Source organism: Nannospalax galili, unplaced genomic scaffold (genome assembly GCF_000622305.1).
Source record: "Nannospalax galili isolate Female #2095 unplaced genomic scaffold, S.galili_v1.0 scaffold1642, whole genome shotgun sequence".
In the NCBI taxonomy this organism is placed as follows: Eukaryota; Metazoa; Chordata; class Mammalia; order Rodentia; family Spalacidae; genus Nannospalax; species Nannospalax galili.
This window is the reverse complement of record NW_008347123.1, coordinates 47,975-69,131: the sequence shown is the minus strand read 5'-3', so window position 1 is coordinate 69,131 and position 21,157 is coordinate 47,975. Positions and strand designations below refer to the sequence as shown.

At 38.5% G+C, this 21,157-nt stretch overlaps 1 pseudogene; it reads left to right on the top strand.

Moving 5' to 3' along the window:
• Nucleotides 1-17,115: 17,115 nt before the first annotated feature.
• LOC103742419 overlaps nt 17,116-21,157 on the top strand; it is an 8,883-nt pseudogene continuing 4,841 nt past the window's right edge.

Here is a 21,157-nt window from a genome sequence, read left to right as displayed (position 1 = left end):
TCAGGTCTCAGCCTCTTCCAGGCAGCTCAGTTTGTCTCTGTTTCTTCCAGGCAGCTCTGCTGATTTTCATCTTCCCAGCACCTTGGCTGGCCTGAGTGTCTCTCAGCATTCCTTAGGGCTTACAGAAGTTTAGGCATAGAGTAGGCTAGGGAACCTTTTCAATGTACTTCCTGAATCTATTGATGTATTTACTTCCTGAGCTTAGCAAGCTTGCTTGCTGTATTGAATACCCTAAAAACATCAGGCTGTTTACCTCCCTATTGAACATCCTGTTTCTTACCTCCCTTTCCTGTTGCCTAACTTTCTGTAAAATATTGTTGTTTATCTAGCTTCCTTCTAAAGTGGAAGGAAGGTTTTATCTTGGACAAAATTGCTAGACAACAGTTTTCATGTTAGTATTGCTTTGCAAGTCACAGTTATTAAACCTACCTTAAAATCATTTACATGTCATATAAGTAATATGCACCTTTTCCTCATGAAAGGTAGTGTTTTCTGTCAGTAAGTAGCTCTTAAAATTCTGTTAGTAAATGTATTGATTTCAAATGCTTTACCTAATGCACATCATTATCTGAAAGACAGACATCTTTTGACTTGTAATTTTATTATGACAATATTTCCAAACTCCATATACATCTCCATGTCCAAAAGAAGATGCCTAAGGTGTTGATGAATAACATTTCTCTCATGACACATATTCAATTTTATAATTCATATCCTACATTTGTTTTCATAATAAAAATTCAGTCATTATGATGAATTTCCTTTTATTCTTCAGATTTGCCATCAAATACCATATTCTTTTGTCAAGCAGCAACCACTTTAAAATAACACACCAACAAATTGCATCCTTCATGGGGAATAGTGGTTCTTTAGGCTCCAGTAGAGGCCACAGTGTCCTGGGATTGGAGATCACATATAAATAATTAAATCCTGAATAATTAACTTGCTATATCTCTTCTCTGTACTCTTTCTGACTGATAGAAAAGGTAGGATTATTATGGCCCCAAGTGGAGTTCCAAAATTGTAATAGCCAAAGTAACTTCATTTTCTTCATTCTGTACAAAACCCTTTAAACCTCAGAAGCTACAAAAAAAGCCAACTTCATGGTCAAGTCTGAAGTTTAAATAACAATAGTAGTCAGAAAGTTCCTTACTGTCAAGGTCTCTATACATCTGTTAAGGCAAGGACTTACAAAAGCTTTCATAGTTTACTTATCTGCTATCTTGGGCCACAAGACCCTACCCAGGACCACCTGGCATTATTCATGAGGAATTAAATTTTATGGTATTTGTAGTTTTTGCCTTTATAAGTTAGTTTCACTGTCCCTTTGCGACTGTGGATCCTGAATCTGACTTAGGAACCATGGATGACTATAGCCCTAATAACTTTGACAAATTAAAATTTGAATTGGGGGCATATAGATGTGGCTCAGCTGTTAAGAACACTGGTTGTTCTTGCAGAAGACCCTAGTTCAAATCCCAGCACCCACATGGCACCTAACAACTGTCTGTAACTCCACTTCCTAGGGATCTGATAGCCTCTTCTGTCCTCCACAGGCATTACACGACACGGATGCACTTACCTGTATGCAGGCAATGCACACATACACCTAAAATGAAAATAATATTTATTTTAAATTTGAATTGGGTCTTATGATCTTTCTCTGGTGGTTTCAAACTCCGGAACAGGTTTAACACAGGACAAGATATGGATGACAGTTAAGGAATGCCGCTAGCTCCATAAGCACGGATCAATATATTTTTAAAATATTTTATTATTTTTATTTTATGTGTAGGAGTATATTGCCTGCCTATATGAAAGTGCACCCATGTTGTGCAATGCCTGCAGAGGTCATAAGAAGGCATAAGATTCTCCTGGAATCGGTGATATGGATGGTTGTTAGCCACCATGTTGGTGCTGGAAATCAAACCTGCAAGAGCAGCCAGTGCTCATAACTACTAAGCCATCTCTTCACTTCCTAATTGATGTATTTTTTATGTAAGCATTCTTTTTTATGGAAACAGCAAATTTATGGTGGTGTGAAGTATGCAAATGGGAATGGACCTGAAATTATGAGAACCTCTGTAATGTATCTTGGCCTGCAACTTGATGCTTTCCTGCCACCTTTTCTTTATGGTTCTTTTACTTTTTATAAATAGAAAAAGCAAAGTAACACATATCTCCAATAAATATGTGAAAAAAAATCTAAGTTTGACAACTAATGCATATTTTGTCTGTGGTTTCCTTTCAAATAAATAAATCTATCATCAAGGTGATAGTGTCTTTATTGATCAATGTAATTAAAGCATAGTTGGAACTTAGAGCAATGTAGTGTCTGATCCGGGAACTATAGGTCCCATATGTAAATGACATAAACACACATATAGCTGTTTTGTCTTGTGTGTAACTCTGTGGAACAGTCCTAAAAAGGGGAGAAATAAGAACCAGGAAAGCACTAACTGTGTTGAAGTCAATGTAGGATACATCCATTCAGTGTTTACACAGGATCTTATTTTTTCATGGATTCCTACAGGGCAAGATAATGCAAAGGCTCTGGAAATCAGAAGTAAAACTAACAGTCATTTGTCTACAAACATAAGCAAATAGATGAAAACAAAAATAAAATGTCCTCATACAGAAATGATATAACTTCACATCAAAGGGCATTTTACCAGAGTGCTATTAACAATAAATATATGGCTTTCAATGCTGCTACTATCAAATTTTTCCCTAATTTTGGGTGTTGATGTTTACGTGTGAATGTTCATGTGTATGCAGGTACGCTTTTGAGTGTGTGTGCACATGTGGAAACCAGCAGTCTAGCTCTGCTGTCATTCCCAGGCACTCTCCACTTTCTTTTATATTTGAGAAACTCTGACACTGGCCTGACACTCAAGTGAGATAGAGCCAATATCCAGCAAGAAACAGGGATATGCTTTTCACACCTTCCCACCTTCCCAGTGCTTAGATACATGACACAATGCCCAGCTTCTTTTTAAATGTAGATTCTGGGATCAAACTAAGGTCCTCATGCTTGTGAGGCATGCAATCCACTGAAGCAAGCACTGTATTGACTGGGCTATCTCCTCAGCTGGTTTTTCCATAATTTTACAAAATATACATTAGAACCACACAGAATAATCAGTATCTATTCTTGTTATAAAATACAGTGGTCGAAAGCTATAATGCATTCAGATGACAAGGCTGAGGTTCAGAGATACTAACAAATTGTTTTATGCCACAGATGAGGTAAGTGGAGGTGACAGCATTAAACATTAAATTATGAAACCCTGTATGAGACACACTGAACTCATTTATTTTTTTCCCTTGACATCGGGTCTTAAGCAAGAATCCAAAGGTCTTGGTTACAGGAACATCCTAGGCACATGTTTAAATAATGTCGAGGTTCCAAAACAGGAGTTGATCTGAGATATTATCTCCATTTTAAAAAATGTGGCATAAAACAAATTTGGAAGAGGACTGTGGAAAACTGCAGGACTATCCAGGATTGGTAAGAAAACAGAGATATCTGACCATGTATGTACTCTTTCTGTGGCCATAGCCTGTGATCTGCAACTATCATTAATGCAGTGTATTAATGCATTTTGCTGGTACACTCACTGCTCTGGGTGGTAAAACCAAAATGTCCAAATTCTAATTCTTAAAAAATGATATAGCTTAAATTATTAGACATCAAACTGTCAGTTTCTCATTATAATAAGGAAACAATACTTCCAATCACCCTTCACAGATACACAGGTCCCTCTTTACTTAGTGAATTCTGCTGCTTCTCTGGGGAGTCAGAATCAAGGATGACAGATCCAAAGACCTCACCATGATGCTATCAAATGATGTCTCATGAAGTATCCTCAGGTCTGAAGAGTACTGGGTGTGATGGGAGCTTCCTGTAGAGGACAACCATGGAGAAAAGAAAGAGAAACGTGGTCAGCTACACTGAAGATATCAAACTGCAGGGCTAAAGTGGTGGGCTGGTGGTTGACTATTAAGTGGCCTTAGAGACCCAATGCTCAAAAGTCCTAATTAGAAGAATTACTACATAACATTGTTCCAAATCTCTAAAGATTTCCTGATATTAATGGAAGAAGAAGTAAAGAAAACAAATGAAACAACACTCAGGTAAAACCAAGGTGGACTCTTCATTTGTTTCTATTTCTTTTTTTTTCTTTAAAAAACACTTTTTATTGAGCTGCTGTACATTTCTTAGAGCATTTCTTAATCAAATTTAGACACTCCTCCCCTGTCCACACCCTCCCAACCCCCAACCCAACGTCATGTATTCCACCAAACATGTTAAGTCTTATCCAGTCAAGTTTTTGTATTCAGATATCCTTCAGTGCAAATCCATGCACTGGAGTCTAAGCAAGCTATCTAGAGATAGCAAATAAGGCCTGCCTTCCTCTCCCAGCAGTAATCAGTCTCCAACAGTTCTCAGTCTAAGGCTGGCATGTCACTCATTTCTCTAGCTCCACTCTGGGCCCTTGTCTGAGTGAGTTGGTATGGGTCCTGTGCTCAGTGCTGCCATTGTCACAAGTTCACACTTGTAAGCTTCCAGTGGCCTTAAAGTCTCTGCTTCCCTGTGTTCATGAAACAGTCCTGAGTCTCACAATCTTTCTGCTCCCTCTTCCAGAATGGACATGGGTGGGTGAGGTTTAGTATATGAATCCTATCTAATAACACACACTATAGCTTTTGTCCTTTAAAACTTGGTCAGTTGGACTTTCTCTGTGTATCACATTCTGTTATATAAGGAAGCTGCACTGATTAGAGTTGAAGGGTGTGTTAGTTTTATCTCTACCTCTTGTTCTGCTATGTTCACTAGCTTTAGTTGTTGGGTTTGTTATGGTTATTAGGCTTCAGGGCTGGGCTGGACATTGACTGACTTTTTTCCCTTATAGTTTGCATATCATCATCTAATATTATAAAAGTTAAACTCTAGGTAGAAGGTTTCAAGGTCAGTTCCTAGTTCATCGTTCTCAATCCTGTATCTGAAGTAAATCCCCTCTTAAGCAGTAGGGTCTTATCTTCTAATTGAGAGTCCTAGGTGGCCAGGCCTGTTTGGCAGACCTGAAGCTAGGGATGGTAGTGATGGGTGGACCTCCTGAGGAGGGGCTTACAAATGTATGGTAGGGTGTTTAGCTAATCTGGGTTAGGAAGCTAGTCCAGAGATCTGAGGCAGAGGAATTGTAGCCTGCTTAGGCCTAAGGCTGGCAGCGGGCAGGATGGGAGTGGGAGAGAGGAATGGAATATGGATGATTATTTTAATGTAATTTTTAAGTATTTTGTTGAGAATTTTTGTATGTATATTCATTAGGGATATGGACCTATAGCTTTTTTATTGTGTATTCTCCTTGATTTGGTATTAGAGTAATAGTTATATCATATATTTTGGGACTTTCCCCTCTATTTCAAGCTTTTAAGATAATTTAAATGGTTTTGGTTGTAGATCTTCTTCTTAAGGATTGGTAAAATTATGTGAATCTATTTGAGTTCACATTTCCATTCAGTCATGGGACTCTGTATTATTGCTTTGATTTCCTCACTTGTTATGGATCTGTTTAAGCTGTTGCTCTCTTCTTGGTTACCTTTTGTGGTTTCCATATGTTTAAAAATTTGTCTACTGCTTTTAGGTTTTCAAATTTCATGGAAAAAATCAAGATAGTGAGGAGAAAACCCAGAATGGGAGAAAATCTTCACCATCAACTCATCTGTCAGATTTTTAACATCCACAATATATAAAGGACAAAAAAACCAAAGAATCAAAACAAGTAACACAGTTAAAAAATAGGCTAAGGGTATGCACAGAGAAGTCTCAAAAGAAGGAAAAAGATGACTAAGAAGCATTTTAAAAGGTGTCCAACATCGTCAGTAATTAGGGAAATGCAAGTTAAAAGCACTTTAAGATTTGATCTTACCACAGTCAGACTGGTTAACATTAAGAGAACAAATGATACCAAATATTAGAGAGGATGTGGGTAAATCCCCCTGCTGGTGGGATTGCAAACCTGTTCAACCCCTATGGAAAGCAGTGTTGGACAACTCTTAAAAATCTAAAAATGAACATACCATTTGACTGAGTTATACCACTCCTTGGAATGGACCCAAAGGACTCCTCCTATTTCAGATGCACTTGTACAGCCATGTGTACTGCTGTTCTTTTTACAATAGCTAAGAAATAGAAGTAACCTATGTGTCCCTTAACTGACAAGTGGATAATGAAAGTGTACATTTACACAATGGAGATCTACTCAGCGGTAAAGAAAGATGAAATCACGAGATCTGCAAGTAAGTGGTTGGAACTAGAAACTGTTATACTAAGTGCAGTAACACACACTCAGAAAAACAAGCAACGTATTGTCGCGAGCCGGGACTCTGTCCAGCAGAGTCCAGGAAAGACGACACAGACACCAAGGTGAGGTTCAAGCTTCTATTTCTCTTTCTTCCTTTATTCTCTCTTATTCTCTGTCATATTCTCTTCACTATGATGCTGTCTCCTACCTCTGTCTGTCTCTCTGTCTCCTCTGTCTGTCTCTGTCCTTATGATGCTGTGTTCCCCATGATGCTGTCTCCTACCTCTGTCTGTCTCTCTGTCTCCTCTGTCTGTCTCTGTCCTTATGATGCTGTGTTCCCCCTATTACACACTTCAGCTCTTTATATAGCGTTTCCAACAGCCCTCCCCCCAGCCGGTATCAATCAGGGCTACACACGTGCAGCGGCCAGGCAGAGTGTAGCTCATAGGCATGTAGCAAGATCGTTAGGCTGGCAGCACCTGTGTTGGCTTATACTTTTGATAAACAAGCGGGAATCGCGAGCCTTGGCAATCAGCCAAGAGTTGGAGTAAACAGCACAAGGTTTGGCAGCCAGCCAGGGCGCCATCTGGCTGACTCAGCTGTGCTCGCTTCCCACAACGTATGTTCTCCCTCATATGTGTATCCTAGCACCAAATCTTTATAAATGAGTATGTATCCAGATATAGCTACAGGAACCAGGATAATGAAAAGGTACCAGGGAGGTAAAGGGAAAGAAAGAACCTGAGCAAGAAGAATAGTAGGAAACAGGGGTTACTAAGTGAGAAATGGATAAAAATGGGGTTATTTAAATGGGAGGGGAGGAACCTTGGGGATAAAGGGAAAGCAAGAGCCCAATAAAGGTGGAACTAGAGGAGAAGAGTATTATCAAGGGAGAAATGGGGACACTTTAAATGAGGAAACCATGGTGGAAGGATTAGATGTGAGAAAGAGACAGATATACAGAGAGAGAGAGAGAGAGAGAGAGAGAGAGAGAGAGAGAGGAGAGACAAATAATGCCTAGCCAATCTTAAAAAAAGAGGGAGCCATATGAGTCCAGTAACCAACTGACAAGTTATACATATATTATCAGTACATAAGTCCATGTGTATAACTAAAAGGCTACCTAACAAGAAACAGTGCCAGACAGGAGATGCCTTCCCTTGTGCTGTTTGAAAGAGTAGGCCAAGAGACTCCCAAATTTACTCAAGCTATTGCCACAGCACTTGAAGGCCTCCCAAAACTTGAAGAAAAGACCCTACTGCCAAAGACAGAACATAGTTTGGACACAGGATTGTGGCTATACAGCTGCAACTGACCTTAAACCACTTCCAATGAAGGCTAGATCTCATAGCTTTTGAGAGGGCTATGAAGGTGCTAAGGGAAAACATCAGTGGATGATCCAACACCAGCTTCAATACCAAATACCCACATCAATGGCTAACACAGCAGACATCATTGGTGTGATAGCAGCACTTTTATCTTGGGGGCAATCAACAGCTAACTAAGTTAACTAAAAGCCCACTCAAAGGGAGGACATTCAAGTGTGTACTGTAAACATATCCTACTACACATGGCTGGAGTGGTCATAGATCTTAGAGAAACCCCAAGACCGTCACATCGCTAGACTATTGTGATTTCTTACTATGTGCAAAATATGTATTCTTATATTTACACACAAATATCCCAGTCACCACTCACTCATCAAAGAAGCTCATTTTGCACCAGTCAGAGACTACCAACTACCATAACTCATCACACATGGAAACTGTCTATGAATTGCCCAGGCCTAAGTAACACATCTACAATGTGACCTATATATCTAAGGCTCATGGAACATAGGGTAGGGAAGAAGACACTAATGAAGCCGTCTGTTCTCAATAACGAAGCTCCCTCATGCAGAAGAGGGCCAGGAAAACAAAAGGTCATAAATGGCTAAAGCGTAAAGAGTCTGCTGAATGATTGTCCTTGGTCAGGACCCATTTATTAAACTTCACTCATCCAAGGCTCAAGGACCATCATGGAAGCGGTGGGCCAAAAGATTGTAACAGCCAGGGAGGAGGTGCATGACCATTTATAAACAGTCCTACAAGCTCCTGGGAACCTGCTCATATGACTCTATGGCAATGGTTTCAGTATATACAAGTCTCATGCAAACTTAGGCAGAAAATAACCCAGCATAGAACTGGGAAAATGAACAGCAGACACCAATCTTAACACAAGGAATGTTAGCAACTGATTGCTGCTAGGTGAAGAAAAGCTGATCTTCCTAAAACAGTAGACTCTGGATAGGCTGACTAGACTTGGTAGACATACTTGCCCTGGGAAAAGACTGATGACACTCACAACACAATGGGCCTTAACAGGGATGACAGAATATATGGCCTCCAGTTGCTGGAGGGGGGTTCTATGAGAGGGTGCCAGTGGGGATGGGGTTATAAAGATGATCAAGATTGTTTGAGATGTTTCCTTATAAATTGCTTTATCCTATGATTTAATTATTTGTATTCTGAATTCTGTATTGTTTCAAATTTGTTTTGTAATTACATCAAAATAATTCCTTAAAAAAAATTTAAAAGCTACAATGTAGAACCTAAAAAAAGAATAAAATGGTTCAAAAAATTTTAATAGAGTTTAGATTTTTAAAATATTCCCTTATAATGTTCTGGATCTTTTTGTGTGTCTGTTGTGACGTTTCCCCCTTTGTCTCTGATTTGTTGATTTAGATTTTTTGTTTCTTTTCTCTGGTTCACTGGGTTTAGTATCAGTCTATCTTGTTTATCTTTTCAAAGACCCATCTCTTAGAGTCATAGGATCATTGTATTGTTTTTGTTGTTTCTATTTCTTTTATTTTTTTCAGATTTTTGTTAATTTCTTTTTGTCTATTGGGTTTCAGTTTGTTTTGTTCTTGCCTTTCCAGATTTTTGAGTTGTACCATTATGTTATTTACACATGCTCTTTCTGATTTTTAATGTAGGCACCTAGGGTCACAAACTTCTCTCTTAGGAGCATTTATCATATCCCAGAACTTTTGTTGCATTGTCTTGTCATTTTAATTTAGTGCCAAAAACATTTTAATTTCTTCTTTGACCCATTCATCATTGAGATGTGTGTTCTTTAATCTCCATGATTTCATGTATTTAGTAGAGCTTCTTTTGCTATTGACTTTAAGCTTTATTGCATTGTGGTCTGAGTAGAATGCATAAAATTATTTAAATTGCCTTGTATTTATTGAGTTTTGTTTTGTGCCCCAGTAGGTTCTAAAAAATAGAGAAATTTCAATGAGTTGCTGAGTATAATGTGTATTTTTCAGTGCCTGAGTGGCATATTCTGTAAATGTTTTTAGGTCCACTTAATATATGATCCTATTTAATTCATATGTTTATCTGTTCATTCTTTGTTCAGATGACAAGTCTATTGGAGAAAGTGGGATAATCAAGTCACCTACTACCACTGAGTCGGAGTTAATCTGAATCTTAAAGTCAGCTAGTACTCGTTTTATGAAATTTGTTGCACCAGAGTTAGAAGCATAGTTCATGATTGTAATGTCTTCTTGGTCAATTTTCCCTTGATCAGAATGAAGAGATCTTCTTTATCTCCTTTAGTTAGTTTTGATTTGTAAGATATTAGAAATGTTTTATTTTATAAGATATAAGAATTGCAACACCTTCATTTAGTTTGCTTGGAATATTTTTTCCATCCTTTCACCTTAGGTTACTGCCTATCCTTGAGGATGAGATGAGTTTCTTCTAGATAACAAAAGATGAATTTGGTTTCTTAATCTATTCACTTAGCCTATATATTTTGACTGGGGTGGTGAAACCAGTGATATTTAGTTATTACTGAATGGTGTGTATTGATTATTGTCATTTTGTTTTTATTTGTGTTCTTATTTTGTATTTATTCTGTCTTAGTTTGTATTTATGTACTTTATGCTTTCATTTGTTTTCTTTCTGTAGTCTCTTGGATATGGTCAGTCCTTTATTTAGTCCATTGTATTGCTTTGGTTATTCTCTGTTGGGCTGATTTGGTGGACATGAATTCTTTCAGCCTATTTATATCACGGGACATTATTCTTTCCCCCTCAACTACGATAGACAATTTTGCTGGGTAAAGTATTCTAGGTTGGAATTTTTGATCATTTAGCATTTGGAATAACTTGCTGCAGGCTCTTCTGACTTCTATAGTTTGCATTCAAAAGGCAGCTGTAATTCTGATAGCTTTTTCTTTTATTTAACTTGTTGCTTTTCTCTAGCTGTTTTCTATATTCTCTCTTTGTTCTGTAAATTTAGTATTTTTACTATGATATGCCATGGGGAGTTTTTGGTCTGGTCTTCTCTAGTTGGTGTTCTGCGTATTTGTTGTATGTTTATGGGTATGTCTTTCCTTAATTTAAGGAAATTCTCTTCTATAATCCTGCTGATGATCTGGTCAATGCCACTAACCTGAGATTCTTCTCCTTCCTCTATGCCTGTAATGGGTAAATTTTGTCTTTTCATGGTGTCCGACATTTCCTGTACATTCTATTCCTGTGTTTTAAAAGTGTGTTCATATTCTTTAGTTGGTTGAGCAGTCCATTTCTTTAACTGTGTCATCCAATCTTGATATTCTGTTTTCTGTTTTGTATATTCTTTTAGTGGGATTTTTCCTGTCATTTCAAATTGGCTTATGTAGTTTTTCAATTCAATCTTCATTTCATCCAGAGTTTCAATATTTCTATATCTTTTGTGAATGCAGTCTTCAAATCCTGAGTTATTTTGGTCATTTCATTCAGTCATATATTCATATTTTGATTAGCTTCACACAGGTGTTTATTCATAGCCTCTTTGAGTTCCATGACTTGTGTGTGTGTGTGTGTGTGTGTTCTTTAAATTTGTTGAATTCTTTGATCATTTTTATGCTTTTTTTTTTTAATTTTTGTGTCCTGGGTTCCTCCAGGTATTTCTCATTGCAGAATGCTTCTTTAGGACTGGTGGTGTTTGGTGGGGGTATATTATTTTTGTTTTTCTTCTTATTAGTTTTTTGTTGTTATTCTTGTTGTTTCTAGGAAACCAGCATGCCAGGCTCTAGGGTGAGATGAGCTGAAAACTTTTAAGTCCAGGCTTAATTCTCTGTTAAAGGGAGGGGGACAGAAATCAGTGGCTCTGATAATATCTGTTTGTAGAACACTGATAGACTTCCAGGAGGAAGCAGGCTTTTTGTAAGTGCAGGCTCCCTGCTCTGTGGAAACGGTCTTGGCCAACAATCCTTAGCTCATCTCCTTGTCCTGAATAAATAACTCAGCTATACTTTATGAGAGATTAGGCCAGGTTAAGGGTTTACTCCTGAGCTAAAAGATAAAAGTTCACCATGCTTTTAACTCTAAGAAAGAAAACATTTTGGGTAATAAATTAGTGGGTGGGCATTGATAACCTTGAGTAAAAGTTTAAGAATCCTTCTGGCACCAACTAACAGACTAAATGTACTGTTTCTTTGTACCCTAAATCTTTGTATGTGACTTCCATATCCCACGTGACTGCTAGTTCCTTGGGATGTATAAAAACCATCTGAATTTTAAAATAAAATGGCTTGTTGAAAACACAAGGGCCACAGACCAAGACTTTGTTGCCAATCAAGGCTCTGTCCCTAAGCCAGTAGGTCTCCCACTGAGAAAAGCAAACCCAAGTACCAACAGTTGTTGTTGTGTTCTGGGCATATGGATTTCTTTTGTTGGTTGTATGTTTGATATGAAACCCATGCCTGCCTTTGTTGAATTGAAGTTTGATTCTCTTTATTCTGCTCCTGTAGTATGGCTGCTTTCTTACTGGGTATAATAGTTAGTTGGTCTATGCATCAGGTTCTCTCTTGTTTTTCTGTTGTAGGGACTGGATGAATCCAACTTGCTAGTCATGTCTTCTCCAGGTGGCTGAAGGAAACTATGCACAAGGTCATGGAAATCAGCTGGACCAGTATAACTAGCAAGGCAGAGAGGGTGTGAGTCCTGAAACCTATGGACTATGGCAGGTCCTATAGCATTAGAATGGTTCCCTAGCAAGGTGGGATCTTGCTAACTCTCCCAAATAATCCAGTACTCTCTGGAAGCTTCAGCAGGAAGGAGCCAAGGGCCAAGAAGGGCCAATGAGAGCAGGCTTACCTGATTCTGACTAGCTAGGAGAGAAGATGTAAACACTTTAGAAGCAGGTCTGAGAATGGTCTCAAATCAGTGGAACGGCACTGTGGCAGGATTGGACTAATTGACCCCAGCTTTTCATGTGTTCTCTGGAAGCCTAGGAGGAAAGGGGCCAAGGCCAAAGGAGAGTTGATGGGAACAGAATGGATAGTTACTTACTAGCTAGCAGAGAAGGTATGAGCTCTGGAGTAATGGGCCTGAGGGTGGTCCCAAAATAGGGTGAGGGTTGGGGCAGTGGGATTTGGCTGACTCACCCCAGCTAGTCAGGTGTTCTCTCAAAGCCTCAGCAAGAAGGGGCCAATTCCCAAGAAGAGCAGATGGGAATAGGATGCAGATCTGGAATATTTTTTAAAACTATTTCTTAGCCATGTTTTCTTATTTCAGAACTTCCTATGAGTTGCTTGCCCCTCATTTTAATTTGAGCGTTTGATTTTTACTTTTTGAGTTCTGTGCATATTTTAGATAATTCATGCAGATGTATAGCTGGTAAAGATATTTTTCCATTCTGTAAGTGTCCTGTTCACTTGGATGATGGTACCCTTTGCTGTACAGATTTTCAGTTTTGTGAGTTATCACTTGTCAGCTGTTGGTATTAATGCTCATACTGTTTAGAGAGTCCTTTCCTGTTTGTATAATTCCACTGTATTCCCTACTTTCCACTATAGAAAATTTTGGTACTAGGTCTTTTTAAAAAATGTATTGATCTTTTGTAATTTCATGCAAAAGTTCTTAATCATATTTAGACCCCTGCCCCATCCATGCCCTCTCATCCCCCCCACCAGACCTCATGTGTTCCACCACACACATTAAGACACATCCAGGCAAGGATTTGTATCCAGATGTCCTTCAGTGTAAATTCGTCCACTGGAGACTATTCATCCCACCTAGAGATCATATGTAAGGCATACTCTCCCTCATCCAGCATCAAACAATCTCCAATACCTCTCAGTCTAGTACCAGGCTGCTACCCATTTCTCTCCTCCCATCTGGGCCTTTATTTAATTGAGTTGACATGGGTCCTGTGCTTGATGCCACCATTGACACAAGTTCATATATGCAAGCTTGCAGTGGCCTGAAAGCCTCTGCTTCCCTGTGTTGATGAACCACCCCTGATTCTTACAATCTTTCTGCCCTCTCTTCTTCAACATTCCCTAAGCCATGGGTGGATGAGGATGAATATAGGAGTCCCATCTAAGGATACACATTTTGCAGTGTCATATTCTTTAAAACGGTCAATTGTGGCCTTCTGTGTGCACTGCACTCTGTCATATAAGAAAGCTTTACTGCTCAGAGTTGAGGGATGCACTAGTTTTCTCTCTACCCCTTGTTATGCTATATTCCATGAGTGTTACGAGTAGAGGTTCAACTGTAGATGTGTCACATACTTCTTGGCATCTCTCAGGTGTATATTCTCTGTGTTCAAGAAGTTGTGGATTTCTTCAGTAGCCTCTATCTGTTGCAAAAAGAAGCTTCTTTGATGAGTGGTGTACGGTATGCTTGTCTGTAAATATAAGGATCCATATTTAGCATATGGTAAGAAATTCCATTTGTCTAGAGATATGAAAAACATAGAGTATTCTCTAGAATCTGTGTCCTCTCCTGCCATGTGTATTTATTTGAGTTTACAGTGTTATCCATGAGTTCACTCCCATTGAGAGACCTTTAAGTCCAATTTAATACCTATTTATTGCCACCCTCCACAGCAGTGCCACTACTACACCAATAGAGGTAGTTTGTCATGCCAGACATTATGGTTATTAAGGTATAGGGTTGGGTTGGACTATAGATTGTCTTTCTCCTTGACAGTTTTCATATTATCATCTAGCATAATGATAGCTAAAATTCAGCTAGAAGGCCTCCAGGTCAGTTCCTGTGCCATTGCTCCAAGACCTGTATCTGAAGGTTTTCCTGTGTTCAGCCATAGGATCGTCTAGTTCTGGGAGAAAACCAAGGGCCTTGGCAATAGCCTGTGTTATTTTTGGAGTCCCCTGAAGCACTATCACCAACCACTCAAAGGGAAATCTCTTCCATTTGGTACTCTGTTCCTTGCCAGACACTCCCTAGGGATACATATGCATGAATGTTTAGACACCTGTATTGGCATTTCTTATGGGATTTGGAGGGCATCACATTTTCCTCTGGGTTTTCTATACCCCCAAGATTCATTCATCTCTACTCTTTTTCTACCCATCTGGCCACCCTCATCCCTCCCCAGACCCAGTGCCCCTATTATTCCCAGCCTCCCCACAATAACACTTGCCTCCCACCATATTCCTCTTAATTTCCATCCCCCTACATTGTGATTGCTTGCATGTCCCTCCCTCCACCTGACCCAGCTGAACACTCCCACTTTCCCACCTCTCCTGTGTTAACACATATTCCCTCCTATCCTGGTACTAGTCTTATATTGAAATTCTTGATCCATTTGGAGTTGAGTTTAAGCAGATTGAGAGATAGGGATCTAGTTTCATTCTTCCTCATGCTGCTATTCAATCAGACTCACATGATTTGTTGAATGTGTTGACTTGTCTCCAATAAAATTTTCAGGTAAATGCATAGAACTGGAAACAACAAGCCTGAAAACAAAGACAAACATTGCATGCTCTTTCTTGTAAGTGGATGCTACTCTTGAAACTTTAGAACACGTGTGTTTCAGTCAGTAAATCTAGAAAGGTCTTGAAGCTAATAAGAAGTCAAGGGGAAGGGTGAGTAATAGGGAGAGGAGATAGAATGCAGTGATAGAAAGTGGGAAAGGGGAATAATTAAATAGGAAGTGTTAAATGGGCTAGGTAATAGGAGGACAGGGCAAAAGAGGAGGTCAGAAGAGGGACAAATAACACTAAAGCCTTTTTTAAAAGTCATATGGAAATTTATTCCTATAAAAAGACCAAAAAACAAAAAAAAAACAAAAAATATACCTATAAACTATAACAGGGCTTAAATGTAGTTACCCTATTACAGGGTCAATGGCTCTCCCAGACATTACAGGCTATTAAATAAAAAGGATCCAATGCCAAAACTAGATTCACTCGTCTGGAGTTGTTGACCAGGGGTTCACATGGACCCTCAAACAATACTGGCCATTGCCATTGCTCTTAATTACTCATCAGAACTCGACACGAAGTCTCTACTCCTGAAGACACTACATTGGTGAGTTGCAGAACAAACAATAAACCAAGCTGATGATTACTTTAAAGCTTAACCACTACTAGCAATTTTTCAGAGTGATATTTTTCAGGTGCTATTCTTGCTATTGGAAAAGTGATTATCAAAATTATCGAATTATTAGCCCTGTGAAGTACAGTAGCAAGTGTATTGGAAAATTATGGCAACTGTTGTGATAGTTGCAGTCCATAGGGGAGATCCTATTACTATTATCCTGCTAAATAAACATAGTGTTACACTGACTACTAATGACTTGTTATAGCAATAGATACTGCATGTCTCAATACTCACCACAGAAACTTCTTGTAGTAGTGGTAATTAATACAGAGATCCACAACTGGTGGGACAGTCAGAGTCTAAGAGACAGAAGAGTATTCATGGATAAATTGGACACCTATGGCACACTCTTTCCTCCCAAGGCTCAGGGATTATTGTGGATGAGGAGGCAGAAAGATTTTAAAAGCCAGAATTTGGGTCAAATACAAAGAAAATGTGTTGTCCAGACACAATAGGGCTGTGACACATATGAACAAACTGCACTTGTGACAGTGTGCATTAAACCTGTGCAAGCCCAAACCAGATGAAATTCTAGCACAGAGGGTCAGTGTTCAAGAAGACCCAGCATTTTCTGAGGAACTATTGGTAATAGATAGCTCATGAGAGAGGGAGAGGCAATTTTATTTAAGTTTATAGTGACTGGGAGGTTGACCAGACTTGAGGGGTTGGACCCATAGCCAAGAGTGTCAGGGGAACACAAATTTGACTTGAAAAGACTTAGAAAAATAATAGTAGAGAACATGAAGTCAGGGGGTAAAAGAGTAGCAGTGGATATGGGGGATGGGATCCGAATATGATCATAATTTGCTATATAAAGGCTGGGCCTGGTGGCACATGCCTTTAATCCCAGCACTTGAGAGGGAAACGCAGGTATATCTCTGTGAACTTGATTACATGGGGAGTTCCAAGCCAGCTGGGGCTACAGGGGCATCCTGTCTCAAAAAACTAAAAAGTTCATTGTACAAAAATTTCAAAGAATCAATAAAAATATTTAAAAAATAAATGATAACAAATATGTGAACCACCCACATGAGATTCACCTGAGAACTATGAAATTTGTTTTCTCCACTTCCTCCTACATTAACATCAGGAAATCCTTAGAGAGTTAGAACAATAACATGGACTAATTTTTCTAATAAGGAGCTTTGTGCATTGGGCCTCCAAGGTCATGTACTAGTCAATAACCAACCCATCTCTCTAGATTTGAGTTTGATATCTTCATGTAGCTGGCTCCAATGTATCTTCTCCTCCTTGCTTGTTTACAAAAGGAAGCTCCCATTTGACCCTAGTATTCATCAGTCCTGATGACTCTGAGGCTTCACTGGGAAGCTTCATGGATCTGTCCCCCTTGATCATGACCCAGAACAGAAGCAGCATTACTCTGTAAGTGTAGAGGGACCCATGTATCTGAGAACGAGCATGAGGTATTATTTCCTCATCATAATGAAAAACTAACAGGTTGATGTCCAGATGATTTAAAATGTATCATTTGTGAAGGATGTAAAGTTTAGGGTTTTGCTTTATCACAATCCCAGAAACCATATTCAAATTATATTTTCACTTACACTATTCATAAGCATCTTTATAGACACTGCCCATAAGCATTTCCCCACAGTAGCAGCAAATGGGTCCTTCTAACCTGATTCCTAAGAAGTCAGAAGGATTATGATGGTGGTTATAAGAAAGATGAGGAGGGTGGCACTCTCCATAAACACCATGAACTGTTTCTGAGAACTTCCCAAATTCCATGGAATGTTGTGTGTCCCAAGTAACTTGTTTCATTTCATGTGTTATATTTTACAATAGTCATAAAGGCCAACCTTTTTTGAGATTGGACTAATATATCCCAGGATAACCTTCACCTCTTCATCTTTCTATCGATAGCCCTTAAGTGCAGGGAGTACAAGAATGCTCCATCATGCTTGGCTTATTATTATTATTTTACAGCAAATGAAAGAGCATATTATTATTATTGTTGTTATTATTATTATTATTATTGCCTGACTTTTAGGAGGGTGTTATACAGAAAACTGTGCTTACATATGCTCACTTGATTTCAAATGCAGAGCATGTTATCCAGTGTATTCTGGAAGGTTGTTTCCTTGAAAATCAAGGAAGCATTTCACATTTTTTTAACCTGAGCAGCATTCCCTCCTCTCTCTTCCTCTTTATCTCTCTATGTCTCTTTCTGTCTTTATCTCTTGCCGTATGTGGTATGTGTGTGTGTGTGTGTGTACATGTGAATGCTTCCCTCTCTCTCCCTTCTCATCTTTCTCTCTCTCTCTCTTTCTCTCTCTCCCCTTTATAATGTATCTGAAAGCAAAGCAGTTGATTTCATTGTATGTCTGATGGCTGTAGATTACAGGCTAAGGTCTCAGAAAGAGTATACACATGGTCACATATCAGTCTTTTTGTGACCCTGGATTTTCTTGCAGCTTTCCACGTTCTCCCTCCGTGTTTGCTTTATGCCACACAATCTCATATCTAGCCTCTGTTTCTACTTAGTAATCTAGAAAACTTTCAAACATGTGCCTGGAATATTATTGTGGCAAATATTTTGAGATTTATGCTAATGTCCTGAACTTTCTAATGTCTGGGAAACAATAAATGAGTTCAATGTATCTCAGATAGGCTCTCATTATTTAATATTTAATCCTGTCACCTCCACTTAGTACATGTGGCATCGAACAGGTTGTTAGTATCTCTTGAAACTCAGAATTGTCATCTGAATGCATTATTTATTACTTTAACCAACTATATTTTGTACTGACAAAACAGATGTTGGTTGTTTCTTGTGGTTTTAATGTGCTATCTATATCAAATTATGGAAAACTGAGATGAGGAGATAGCTCAGTCAGTAGAGTGCTTGCCTTGCAAGCATAAGACCTGAGTTTGGTTACCAGAACATTTCCTGGGATGGTGGGAGGTGTGGACAGAAAGATGCTTATTTCTTGCTGCCTAGTTTACTTGTTGAGTTCCAGGCCAGTGTAAGACTCTGTCTCAAGAAAAAGGATGGTGGAAAGTACATGGATATTGTGGCTCAGGTTCTGTCTGGGCCTCCATATGCACACACACATACAAGTGCATCTGCACACACATGAACACACTCATATAAGCAAACATGTGTAAACATATATGTAAAATAAAATTAGTGAAATTTTAGTAGTAGCATTAATAGTTATAAATATTTTAGTTGAAATTCTTTTAAAAATATTTTGTTACTTTAATTTTATATGTATGAGTATATTTCCTGCATGTATGTAAGTGTACCTGTGTCATGCAATCCCCAAGAAGATCAAAAAAGGCCATCAGATTCCTCTGGAACTGGACTTAAAGATGCTTATTAGTCACCATGTGGGTGCTAGGAATCAAATCTCATTCCTCTATAAGAGTAGAGAGTGTTCTTAGCCACTGAGACATCTCTCCAGTCAGCCCCTAGTTAAAATTCTTTGAATTGAAGTATAATCACTGCCCTACAGTTTGCATTTTTAACTTTATAGATATTTAATTTTCATTATTTAAGTTCAATTTATTTTTAAATGATACATAAAGCATAAAAATTATATATAACCATAGGATACCATGATGCTTTATAACATGTTTTTCAGGGTAACATCATGTTTTCCTAATACATTACTTAAATCAAGTTATGCATATATACCTCATCAAATATTTATGAATTCTTTATTAATTTTATTTATTACTTTTATTTTATGTATATGCATGTATTGCCTGCAGGTAGGTGAGTGCACCCCTGTTGTGCAATGAATGTGAGGACAGAAGAGGCCATCAGATCCCCTGTAACTGGAGTTACAGACAGTTGTGAGCTGCCATGTGGGTGCTGGGATTCAAACCTAGGGCTTCTGCAAGACCAACCAGTGTTCTTAACTGGTGAGCCATCTCTCCAGCCCATTTATGAATTCTTCATTGTGAGTAATCCAGATATGAATAGACAATAAATAAGAAAAATAATTTTATTTCAACTACAAGCATTTTTTATCAATTTGACACTAAATCTTTTCTGAACCAAAGTGCTGTGGATATTGATTTTATGATTTTAAATTTTGTTCATTTGATTTCTTATTTCAGAATCATCTTTCCCTTCTCATTCTTTGTACAAATTATTTTAAAACCTTGTCATGCACATATTCACCTTACCGAGTTCACCCCTTTCCCTCTTCCTTACCTGGAATTACACAGTTTAGCTATGTGCAGTCTATACCAGCAGGAACATGGCTACCATCAGGAACCCCAGCCACTAAGTGAAATATTATGTTGAATTTATTTGAAAGAACATGTAAAAGAGTAGATGGTGATGACAGTCATTCACATTAAGTGCACAGGTTTTTTTCCCCTTTTTTCTATTTAACATAACTTTTGTGCAATTCATACAATACATTTAATCATATTTATGCCCCCTCCCTTATCTGCACCCTCCCATAGACCCTCCTCTGCTGGATTTCATGCATTCTGTCATATATGTTGAGACGTATCAAGACAAGTTTGTGTTCCCAGATGTCCCTAGATGTGAGTTCATCCACTGAAGCCTGATCAACCTGACACCTTCTTAAAGAAGCCCAACTCTCCCTTACCCAGCAGTGGCACTAGTTACTCAGCTAAGGTGGAGCTTCTTACTTGTTTCCCTAGGTCTATGAAGGAATTTTGTCTGGTTTGAGTCTAGGTGGGTCTCATGCATGCTGTCACCATTGCTGTAAGTTCATTTGAGCAAGTTCCCAGGAGCCTGGAAAATGCTTCCTTCTGGTTATCCATGGCTCCTGGTTCTTACACACTTTCTGTCTCCTCTTCTACAATGGTTCCTGAGCCCTGAGTTGTAGAAGTTTAATATGGAGACCTTATCCAAGGACATACATACACTCTGTTTTCTCTAAGTCTCTATTTCTCTGTATTTTGTACAGTTATGATTGTCTGCCTTGATGACCATCTGTTGAATGAGGCAGTTTTGCTGGTGATAATTGAGAGATTCATTAATATTCTCTCTGCCTCATGTTGATCTATGTTCTTTGGGCCTTAGGTGTAGAAGTTCCATTGTACATATGTCACTTAGAGCTGGGCATCTCACAGACACTTATTCTCTGTGTTTGACCAGCTGTGGAACTCTGTAATATTCTCCATCTGCAGCAAAAAGAACCTTCTCTGATCAGTGGTGAGAGGTATACTTACCTTCATAGTGCTCTACAAAGCTATGAGAGCTAGCCATTTTTGTTTTATTTTGCAACTTTACCCTTAATTACCATCTCCGACAAAAGGTTTTATGCCACTGCCTTAGAATATAATATTTTCTCCTTCTTTTTTCATTAAAAAATCCATAAGATTGCTCCTAGTCTAAACTACTATCCTCAGGCCTCTTGGGATGATATGATAATATATCTAAGGGACGCCAAAAATTCCACACGCAAACTCCTAGAAATTATTAACACATTCAGTAAAGTGGCAGGTTACA